Here is a 12,249-nt window from a genome sequence, read left to right on the forward strand (position 1 = left end):
GGTTGCACTAATTACTCAGCGGACGCGAATAAGAAACCTCAACCACCCAGGAATTTTCAAAGTGATCGTAGATTGGAGTATCACCAGAGGAGGAGGTGACACATGCTGAAGAGGCCCCACTGTATAACAAGATACCAGAAAATGAGAATATGCCCTGTTCACTGATGGGTCATGTCATATTGTGGTAAAACATTAGAGGTAGAAGCTGCTGAAGGAGAAGGTGAATCGACTCAGTCTGCAGAAGTGAAAATCATCCAGCTGGCTTTAGATATTGCTGAGCGAGAAAAGTGGTCAGAGCTCCTTCTCTATACTGAATCATGGATGGTAGCAAATGCCCTGTGGGGATGGTTACAGCAATGGTAGCAGAACAACTGTCAACACAGAGGCAAACCCATCTGGGCTGCTGCATTGTGGAAAGATATTTCCCCCCAGGTAGAGAACCTGGTTGTAAAAGTACACCATGTAGATGCCCATGTGCCCAAGAATCGGGCTACTGAAGAATATTGAAACAACCAGCAGGTGGATCAGGCTGCTAAGACCGAAGTGGCTCACGTGGACCTGGACTGGCAACATAAGGGTGAATTATTTATAGCCCGATGGGCCCATGAAACCTCAGGCCATCAAGGTAGAGGTGCAACATACAGATGGGCTCGTGATCGAGGGGTGGACCTGACCATGGACACTATAGCACAGGTTATTCATGATTGTGAAACATGTGCTGCAATCAAGCAAGCCAAATGGTCAAAGCCTCTTTGGTATGGAGGACGATGGCTGAAATATAAATATGGAGAGGCCTGGCAGATTGATTACATCACACTCCCTCAAACCCACAACGGCAAGCGCCACGTACTTACAATGGTGGAAGCGACCACTGGATGGCTGGAAACATATCCTGTGCCCCATGCCACTGCCCGAATCACTATTTATGGGCCTTGAAAAGCAAGTCCTATGGCAACATGGCACCCCAGAAAAAACTGAGTCAGACAATGGGACTCATTTCTGAAACAACCTTCTAGACACTTGGGCCAAAGAACATGGTATTGAGTGGGTATATAACATCCCCTATCATGCACCAGCCTCCGGGAAAATCGAGTGATACAATGGATTGGCTGTTGAAGACTACACTGAAGGCAATGTGTGCTGGGACATGGAAACATTGGGATATGCATTTGGCATAAGCTACCTGGTTAGTCAGTACTGGGGGATCTGCCAACAAAGCCGGACCTGCCCAATCAACTTGTTACGTACTGTAGAAGGGGACAAAGTCCCTGTAATGCATGTAAAAAGTATGCTGGGGAAGACAGTTGGGCTACTCCTTCCTCAGGAAAAGGTAAACCCAGGTTTAGTGGGATTCCATTTGCGCAGGGACCTGGATGATCTTGGTGGGTAATGCAAAAGAATGGGGAGGTCCAATGTGTACCTCAAGGGGATTTAATACTGAGTGAGAATAGCCCATGAGTTGAATTGTATTATGTTAATTGTTATCTAATTCTGTATGTCATCACCATTATGATTGCTATGTATTACTGTCCTATTAACGGTATCACAGTAAGTCCTGCAGATAACAATGAATCAATGTTAGTAGAACTGGACAAATACAGCGGTGTGATGGAACCAGAACGGGCTTCAACGTTTTAGTGTGTTTATGTGGCAAGGTTTTGGTAGCAGGGGGCCATACGGGTGGCTTCTGTGAGAAGGATCTAGAAGCTGCCCCATGTTTGGTAAGGGCCCCACTGCTGACCGGAGCTGAGCCAATAAGTGATGTTGTTTGCACCTCTGTGAGAGCATATTTAAGACAGGGAAAAAAACACAAGGTGTGTGTGGTGGTTTTACCGTGCTAGGCAGTTGAACACCACAACCGCTCTCTCACTCCCCCTCCTCAGATGAGGAGGGGAAGAAGTAAAGGAAAGAACAACTCACGGGTTGAGATAAGGATGATTTAATTAAAGAGGGGGAAATATATATATATATATATAATTAAGGAAATATTATTATTAATTAAACAATTCAACTAAAGGGAAAAAAGGGAAGGGGAAAAGGGAGGGGGAAAAGGAAAAACTAAACAAAACAAGTAAAGGCTATGTGGAAATGCAGAGGAAAGAAATTACTCTCTACTTCCCACAAATGAGCAATGCTTGACCATGTCCTTGAAGCAGGGCCTCAACGCACGTAGCCGGTGTTTGGGAGGAGGACAGACATTTTCGCAATGAGAGCCCACCCCTCCCCTCTTCTTCCTTTTTCCACCTTTTATTGCTGAGTGTGACATCATATGGTATGGAATATCCCTTTGGTTGGTTTAGGTCAGCTGCCCTGATGATGTTTCTTTCTCACTTTTTTGCCCACCCCCTAGGAGGGTCAGAGAGAGTCCTGATGCTGTGCCAGCACTTCTCAGCAGCAGACACAACACTGGTGTGATACCACTGCTGTTCTAGCTACAAGTGCAGAGCTCAGCACTGTATGGGCTGCTGCAGGGAAAGCTAACATCCCAGCCAGACCCAGTACAGTGTGCCACACAGCAGCTGGGAGAGTGAGAGGAGTGAGGAACAGCCTTGCCGGCACCAAGGTCAGTGAAGAAGGAGGGGGAGAGGTGCTCCAGGTGCCGGAGCAGAAGTCCCCTGCAGCCTGTGGTGAGGACCATGGTGAAGCAGGATGTCCCCCTGCAGCCCATGGAGTACCACGGTGGAGCAGGGTTCCATGCTGCAGCCCGTGGAGGAGACCACAGTAGAGCAGGTGGACCTGCATGGACGGAGACTGCGGCCTGTGGAAGACCCCTCCTGGAGCAGATTCCGGACCGGACCTGCAGCCCGTGGAGAGGAGACCACGCAGGAGCAGGTGACCTGGCGGGAGCTGCTGGCCGTGGGGGACCCAGGTTGGAGCAGTGTGCTCCCGAGGGATGGACCCCGTGGTACGGACCCATATCTGGAGCAGTTCTTGAAGAGCTGCTGCCTGTGGGAAGCCCACGCAGGATCAGTTCAGCAAGGACTGCATCCCGTGGGAGGGACCCCACAGCACAGGGGACGAGAGTGACCGAGAAGGAGCGGCAGAGAAGAATTTCTATAGACTGACCATAACCCCCATTCCCCCGTTCCCCTGCGCCGCTCGGGGGGAGGAGGTGGAAGAGGATGGATGGGGGGGGCAAGGTCCTTTTGGTTTCTTTCCTTTGTTTCTCACTTCTCTAGCTCGTTAGTAATAGGCAATAAATCTTACTATCTCCCTATGCTGAGTCTGTTTTGCCTGTCACAATAATTACTGCACGATCTCCTTGTCCTTGTCTCAACCCTTGAGCCCCTTTCATCGTATTTTCTCCCTGTTCCTCTTTGAGGAGGGGGAGTGAGAGAGCGGTTGTGGTGGAGCTCGGTCATCCAACCGAGTAAAACCATCACAAGCGTGCAACGATCTAACATCACACACCATCTCTTCTGCCCTGAAAGACTGCTGGGACTCGAAGTCAGTCACAGACTAAACAAACTTAGTGGACATTATATATACATATATGAAGGTGGTGACTAATTGGAATGTATTGAAAAGTGTGGGACCTAAGCATGACATAAATAGCATGGAATAAGGTGTGGATATTGTCCTGGTTTCGGCTAGGATAGAGCTAATTTTCCTCCTAGTAGCTGGCAGGGTACTGTGTTTGGGATTTAGGATTAGAAGAATGTTGATGTCACACTGTACTTACAATAAAGGAGTAATTACAATAAAATTCCCACAGCAACTTAGCTTATGCTCTTTGATGAAGGCTTCTTCAAATCCATCTGATAGTTTCTCCTGGTTCCGATGTTACTTTCCACTCTTCCACTGGACTTTTACTCCCGACACGTGTCCTTCCTTTTTCAGCAGTTCTCACAGCTGTTTCCTTGTTAATAGATAACAGCTAATAGATAACAGTTAATAAATATTGGCTGTTTTCTTGTTAATAAAACAGGAAAAGGCCCTTCCCAGAGGGGAGATAAGCTTTCTTCTTTCCATGTTTTTATTAGAACCCTATCTCCTGATTTTAACTGGTGAACTGCAAATCCTAAAGGTGGTGTCTGAACCATCATCCCAGTTTCTCTTACCTCTTTTAATCTTCTACCAATGGTAATTATATATTTCTGGATACTACGATCCGCAACTACATTGTTCCCTAAGGGCATCCCTTGAGAATAAGGCATGCCATATAACATTTCATATGGTGATAATCCAGTCTCAGTGTGTGATTTAGTTCTAATGTTTAAAAGTGCCAATGGTAAGCATTTCGTCCAGGGCATTTGTGTCTCGATCATTAACTTAGCCAATTGTTGTTTTATTGTTTGATTCATTCTTTCTACTTTCCCCGAGCTTTGTGGGTGCCACGGAGTGTGGTATTCCCACTGAAAACCTAATGATTGACATAATAATTTTATTATTTTAGAAGTAAAGTGTGTGCCCTGATCAGAATCAATGTACTGGATTATCCCATATCTAGGTATTAAGTGTTCTAATAACATTTTTACCACCGTTCCGGAGAACAAGCAACCCAAAACAGCTAGGCATTTCCTGAATCACCCCTCTTTGTTCCCTCCTCCAAACTCTTTACATTCCTGATGTTATCACCAGCCATGGGGCTTGTCGACCCCCATGGCCGCACTTCCACATCTCCCCCTTCTTTAACATAAAAAAGCATGATTAACACAAACTAAAACACAGAGAAAAACTACCAGGCATACTAATTCTATCTTTAACAAACTTTGTAACCACATCCCTGGGAGAGGCAGGTACTGAGTGCTGCCCAGGTGGGGGGGGCTCTGGCTGCCCCTCCAGCTCCTGGAGTCCTTGTTTGTGGGTCCTGCATATGCCAGCTGGACACTCCCAGACATTTTTTTCTGTTTGAGCTGGAGTCCAAACCGCAGAGGAGGGTGCTGTGATCATGTTAAGGCAGATGATGATACGGCCGGACAGACTCATGGTGCTGACATCCATCTAGGAGCGGCTTCTGTTAAAACACAAGCACAACCTCGGCCCCCAAGTTATTAGAGCGTAGGGCCCTTCCCAGTATTGGTGCTGTAATTTCTTATTTTTATTTATTTATTTATTTTTCCATGACTTGTGCTCTTCCTTTAACTGAGTTTCTCCCAGATCTGTCTCCTAGATCTGTTTGTTGTTTTTTTCTCCTGCACGGACAGATGCAAGGACCTTCCTCTGTCCATCGATTTAAAAAATTTAAGAACATAGCATACTTTATCTATCTTTTCCTAGGGTTCACACCCCTACTCTCCCTTCTTTGTTTTAGAAGCTGTCCTGGTTTAGTTAGGATAGAGTTAATTTTCCTCCCAGTAGCTGGTAGAGTGCTATGTTTTGGATTTAGAATGAGACTAATGTTGATAACACACTGATGTTTTAATTGCTGCAGAGCAGTGCTTACACTAAGCCAAGGACTTCTCAGCTCCTCACTCTGGTTTTAGAGCCAATATTAAATTTTGCAGGCTCAAAACACCAACTTGTATATTTAAACAAGTATTTGATACTTCTGTTTGTTCAAAAATAGAGTAAATGCACTTACATAAAAATAACTTTTACTGTTCAACAGGTGTGCTCATGTGATTTTTATATTAGTACAACAAATCCACCATATGACTATTTAAAACAAATGATACCAATTCACCTTTCCCCTACTTGAGTACATTACATTAAGGCTTTGAATCATCTGACCCACGATTTTACAGCATTAAAATGAGTAGGTCCACAAGGATGCTGGTATGTCTCACTGAGACTTAGCATGAATAGAATTAAAGCTCATCACCTTAAGGAAACAGAAAGTCACATGCTCATGCCTTAACTATATTCCTTTTTGTCTCCAAACCAGAACATAAAGTTTAATAGTAACAGTATTTCATGGCAGTAGATGAGTACTTTTTAATCAATTATATTTTATTAATTAATATTATTAATTTAATGGCAACATCTTTGGAGAAACTTCCAGTTTTTGTTGTACAACACTGCTTTCTGGTGGTGATTCAGGCATGGGGAGTTCATTCAGTTCAACGTGCTGTAAATATAGCCCCACTTTTCCCCTTTAATAAGTTCATTCAGTTCAACGTGCTGTAAATAGAGCCCCACTTTTCCCCTTTAATAGTTCCAGGGCCCGACATAGAGCATACAGCTCACAAGCCTGAGCCGACCGTGATGGACTCAAAGGTCCTGATTCCACAGGTTCTAGGTCCTTATTAATTATTGGGTATCCTGATTTGACCATTTTATCACACAGTACTGAACCATTTTTAATTTGCTCCCTTTTCTCTGGTCCCGGGTCTTCAATTTTGTCTAACCCATCTAGGAATTTTACTGTGGCAATTCCTACAGCCCTTGGTTACCCAGTAAGAGTGTCTTGCAGGGGGTTTAGGACCTATCACCCACCCACGAATCCTATAGGAATCGCTTCGGTCCTTCACCGGCCAAGTCCCTCGCGGGAGATTGGAACCGCGGTTAGAAGACCTCCACACTCGCTTCGGAACTAGGTTCTGTCTCAGTCACACTCTTACACACACAGGCAACCGAATCCCACCCAACCAAACGGTATACACTTCAAATACTCACGACTCCGTCGTCTTCGTTCGGATCTTCGCGCGCAGAATTCCGGGCAAAATACAATGCTGCAGCCGGCAAGGGAGCTCATAAAAAAATCAAATTCTTTGCTTGCCTCTATTCAGGTTCAGGATGGTGTTAGTCCCGACCTGACTCGAACAGGAGCCACCAAATGGTGGGGCGCCCCTCCTAGATCAAGTCAGAATTCAGGAACCAAGACCATCTCGGACGAGCCCCCAATTGTGATAAATGATTAAGTCCCGAATAGGATTTTTGTGATTTATTAAGCGAATAGAGGCAAGCAAACAGCGCTGGGTGCACCGGGAGTCTCTGCTCTACCAGGACGCACACCTGTTACATCAGGTGGCTGATTTTTATGCTCCTAGACTAATACATATTCATCACTATTCCTAGAAAAGGCAGGGTTATTATAATTAGTTCCCGGAATCCAAACCCTCTCTGGACACATGCGTATCAGTCTCTGGTGGTCTTTCTGGGGGTCTCTTGTGCTGAAGGCTCGTAGTCTTCCTCCCAGGCTTTGTCCTTCGGTTGTCCTTCAACTCCCCCTTTCTCCTTATTTGGTGGATCTCTTTGCTGGTTATCAGAGGCTTGGGCAGCGTCCCATGCAAAAGTCTGCAGTTTCCTAAAAATACTCCTTGGTCCTCTTATCTCCCAGACTAGAGTCTCAATGTTTGCCCTTCAAACCCTCTATTTACACAAATTGCTGGACACTTCCTTTGCATGATACAAGAACTATGTACACTAATCACTCTGTTTTTCTTAAATAGGAGCTTATATTTCATCATGCGGCCCTAGCATTGTTCCATACTGACACGAATCAAATAAACACATTTCACACACACTGATGTTTTACTTGTTGCAGAGCAATGCTTACACTAAGCCAAGGACTTTTCAGCTTCTCGCTCTGTCCTGCAAGCAGGCTGGGGGTGCAGCAGGAGCTGGGAGGGGACAGACACAGGACAGCAGACTCAGACTGGCCAGAGGGGTATTCCATACCATATGACATCATGCTGAGCAATGAATATGGGGTGGCTGGCCAGGGTGGGGGGACTGTCTGCTCGGGGATAGGCTGGACATTGGTCAGCGGTTGATGAGCAATTGCGTTGTACATCACTTGGTTTGTACATATTATTATTAGTAGTACTATTATTATTATTATCCTTTTTTTTTTCTGTCCTAATAAACTGTGTTTATCTTAACCCACAGGCTTTGACTTCTTTCTGATTCTCTGATTCTTCTCTTAAGTTTTCCAAAGAGCTGCTTGCCCATCCACGCAGGTCTCCTGCCCCCCTTGCTCGACTTCTTTCTCGTAAGGATGCATTGATCCTGAGCTTGGAGGAAGTGGTGCTTGAATATTAGCCAGCTCTCCTGGGCCTCCTTTCCCTCTAGGGCCCTGGCCCAGGGGATTCCTCCAATTAGGTCCCTGAAGAGGTTGAAGTTAGCTCTCTTGAAATCCAGGGTTGTGGTCCTACTTTTTGCCCTGCTTCCTCCTCGCAGGATTTTGTGATCACTGCAGCTGAGACTTCCTTCAACCTTCATGTTTCCAACTAGACCATCTCTGTTAGTACCAGGTCCATCAGCACCCCTCTCCTTGTTGTCTCACCTATGACCTGCAACAAGAAGTTATCTGCAGTGTTTTGCAGTAACCTCCTGGACTGTTTGTTCTGAGCTGTGTTGTCTTGCCAGCAAATATCAGGGAGGTTAAAGCCCACCATAAGAACCAGGGCCTGCGAATGTGAGGCAACTTGTAGTTGCCTGTAGAAGGCCTCATCCACTTCCTCTTCCTGATCTGGTGGCCTGTAGTAAACACCCTCCACAATGTCACCCCTCTTGGCCTGCCCTTTAATCCTCACCCATAGGCTCTCAACTTGCACTTCGTCCCCCCCTAGACAAAGCTCCATACATTCCAGTTGCTCACTCATAGAAAGAGCAACTCCACTACCTCATCTTTCTGGACTGTCCTTCCTAAAAAGCACAAAGCCGTCCATGGCCACATTCCAATCATGAGAGCTGTCCCACCATATCTCAGTAATTGTGATGAGATCATAGCCCTGCAACCGCATGCACACCTCCAGTTCCACTTGTTTATTTCCCATACTGTGTGCGTTTACATAGAGGCATTTGAGTTGGTCTCCCAATGCATCTGCCTTTCTAGTTGGGGCAACTATAACTCATCCATGTGGGCCTACGGTATCTCTTCTGTTAAGCTCTGTTCCCTCTCTAGGCTCTGTGCGTCCTTTGCCAGCTGTGGTGTTCAGCTGGCATGAATGGGATGGCATGTCATCCTGTACTTTATCGCAAGCACCCCTGATGGTATCCCCCTCCCCCATCAAATCTAGTTTAAAGCCCGATCAATGAGCCTTGCCAGCTCATGACCAAGGAGCTTCTTCCCTCTTTGGGAAAGATGAATTCCATCCAATGCCAGCAAGCCCGGTGCCATGTAAGGATTCCTGTAGCCAAAGAACCTGAAATTTTGGCGAAGATACCAGCCATGGAGCCATGTGTTAATGGACACTATCCTTCTGTTCCTATTGCTGTCAGTACTGGGGAGAATGGAGGAGAAGATGACTTACGCACATGAGTTCCTGATCACCCATCCCAATTCCTTTAAGTCCCTTTTTATTTCTCTCAAGCTACACATTGCCACTTCTTCTCCTCCGAGATGTAGGACCAACAATGGGTAAGTAATGGGTCTGAGGGTTGAATCAAGCTGGGAAGTCTCCTGGTAACGTCCTTAACCCGGGCCCCAGGAAGGCAGCAGACTTCCCTTAGAGAAGGGTCCTTTCTACATATTGGACCTTCTGTTCCCCCTATTGTGGAATCACCCACAACTAAAACCTGCCTTTTTTTCCTCCTGTCAGTGGTCGCGATACAGGGGGTTGGCCTTTCCAACCCCGGCAATATCTCTGGTGGAAAGGGATCGTCGCCTTCTCCATCCATCGATTACCTTTCAGCCTCCATGGCCTCATACCTGTTGCTCAGTGCTACCTGATAGGGTGAGATGGGTGAAGGCGGATTTCTTCTGCCACCTCGAGCCTGGACTTGATTCCATTCGTTCACAACCTTGCAGCTTATGCCTTGTGTCTGCTGGGGAAAGGATACTGCATTCCCTTCTTGTTGGGGAATTCCTGGTGCCTGTTCTTGTTTGACAGATGCCAGAGCTTAGCACCACCAGTCCATCTCCATCTCTCTGAATCCCAGATGCCCCTCAGTTTTTCCACCTCTTCTTGTAGCTCAGCTACCATGCTGAGCAGGTCTTCCACATGCTCACATCTTATGCAATTGCTATCTCTGCAGCTGCCCAAAGGTGGTGTGAAGCTTTGAAGCATTTCTAATTGGTTCTTGATGCATCCTATAGGACAAGGGGGAATGGCTTTAAACTAAAAAAGGGTAGATTTAAATTAGATATTAGGAAGAAATTCTTTACTATGAGGCACGGGAACAGGTTGCCTAGAGAAATTGTGGATATCCCATTCCTTGGAAGTGTTCAAGACCAGGTTGGATGGGGCTTTGAGCAACCTGGTCTAGTGGTAGGTGTCCCTGCCCATGGCAGGGGGGTTGGAATCAGACAACCTTTAAGGTTCCTTTCCAAGTCAACACATTCTGATTCTATAGCGGGACTTGCCCAAGTTAGCCAAAAGCAAGAGGAGAAAGTACATTTTCTGATATTAGCGGGAGTTTATCCAGTCCTCCAGCAACCCAGAAAAACAGGGGACAGACTTTAGAATGGATCCAATATCTGGCTGAATGGTATTTATTTTCTTACAAGAATAACCTCTCTCAAAAATTAAAGGAGCATTTGGACCAACTAGCATAGCAACAGCACCAGCTTCACCTGTTGGCCTGGCATTTCCAGTGGCATACACAGCAATGTCTCCAGCAACAACAATTGCATAATGTCCTGTAAAACAAACAAACAAAAACCACAAAAAAACCCTCAGAAATAGCTATGAGCGGTAGCCAAAAATATAGATTTTAATATCTATTTTATTCTAATTTTTAAACTTTGGTTATAGAGGAGATGGCTCCAGGATTAAGTTCTTCAATCCTGACACACAAACATTTAACTTTTCTGGCAGCTACCAAAATTTACAGGAAAAGACCAGTGAAGAGTATCCATGTTATCTTTTGCACATAATTAACTAGTGGCAAATGCACAGAACATTTAAGACTTCAGAAGAATTACAATAGTTTACCCTATGGGTTTTATACAGTTAAGCATAGACACTGTAATTATAAGGCAGACTACTCAACAATAGAGAATGACATAACTTTTCAAGAAAATACTCTGTATTTACCATCCCAAGAACTGGACTCAATCCAATTAATAGCATTAAAAAGAGCAGCAGTGCCTCTGTAGCATGCATTTGTGGTGTTGATTCCTTCTACATTTGGATTACCAGATTCTTCAAAAAGTTGCATCAGGACAGTCTTTACAGATTTTGATTTATCAATTACTGTCTCCGTTCCAACTTCTAATCTCCCAATACGGTCATAGGAAAGGCTGCTTCTCTCCATAAGCTTCTGAACCACAGTCAAACAGAGAGAACTGGAGAGAACTCCAGAACTCTCTGGTCAGAGCAGAACCCCATCTTTGACTGGCCTAACCCAATGGTGTATTTGCCAGCATCCACACCATCATACTTCTCCACCTCTGTCTGGACAACGTACTGAGAGGGAAAATATATTTCTAGTGCAACAATTCCCACATCTTTGGGCCAACAGCATTCAGCATTCACTGGAATAGACCCAGGCATCATGGTAGTTCTAAAAGGAAAAAAAAAGAAAACCATAAAACCAGCTCATCTATCCACATCCCTTTCTATAGGCCTATTTCATATATACTTTAACTTTCTGTAGGTTTACATTAACTTTAATAAATTAAGTTTTAGGTATTCTACAAGTTCATTTACAAAAGGCAAGCTTCAGATATTTTGGTCTGAACATACAGTAAACATCATAATAAGTTTAATATAAAGTGTTATAAAGAAGGTCTTTTATCTGAAAATAAGATTTCAGCCCTGGAGAAGAATATACTTAGCTTAAGTCCACGTTATTTCATTGCAGCAAAATACATGATTAACAAACATTAAGTGTTTGATAAATGTCTTCACATTCATTATTCTACTTCTGTATCTAAGCAAAGTCTCAATTTTACACAGCCAAGCTAGAAAGACTGGATTTTTATCCTAAGTGATCTAAGTTGTTAGATTTTGTTTATACTACCAACAAAGATATAATGAGTTTTTCTGTTTTGTATTTAAAAACAAACAAACAAACAAAAAAAGAACAAAACATTAAAAAACATGCTCTGTTTTGTCATTCCTGAACACTGAAACTGTTAACAACAGGCATGGAGGGGTACTACACAGCCTAAGATGAACACAGAGGCATTCTTCCAGATAGACCAAGTTTTCTTTTTCTTAAAACCTATAACTTCACCACCAGAATCCTCTGGGTTATAGTGTATTCTAGGATATAGTATACGCTATTACTTTTAATCCTATCTGCAGGGGGACATCCTGCTTCACCATGGTCCTCACCACAGGCTGCAGGGGACTTCTTCTCTGGCACCTGGAGCACCTCTCCCCCTCCTTCTTCACTGACCTTGGCGCCTGCAAGGCTGTTCCTCACTCCTCTCACTCTCCCAGCTGCTGTGTGGCACACCATGTGTTTTTTTCC

Source organism: Oxyura jamaicensis, unplaced genomic scaffold (genome assembly GCF_011077185.1).
Source record: "Oxyura jamaicensis isolate SHBP4307 breed ruddy duck unplaced genomic scaffold, BPBGC_Ojam_1.0 oxyUn_random_OJ71499, whole genome shotgun sequence".
Taxonomy (NCBI): Eukaryota; Metazoa; Chordata; class Aves; order Anseriformes; family Anatidae; genus Oxyura; species Oxyura jamaicensis.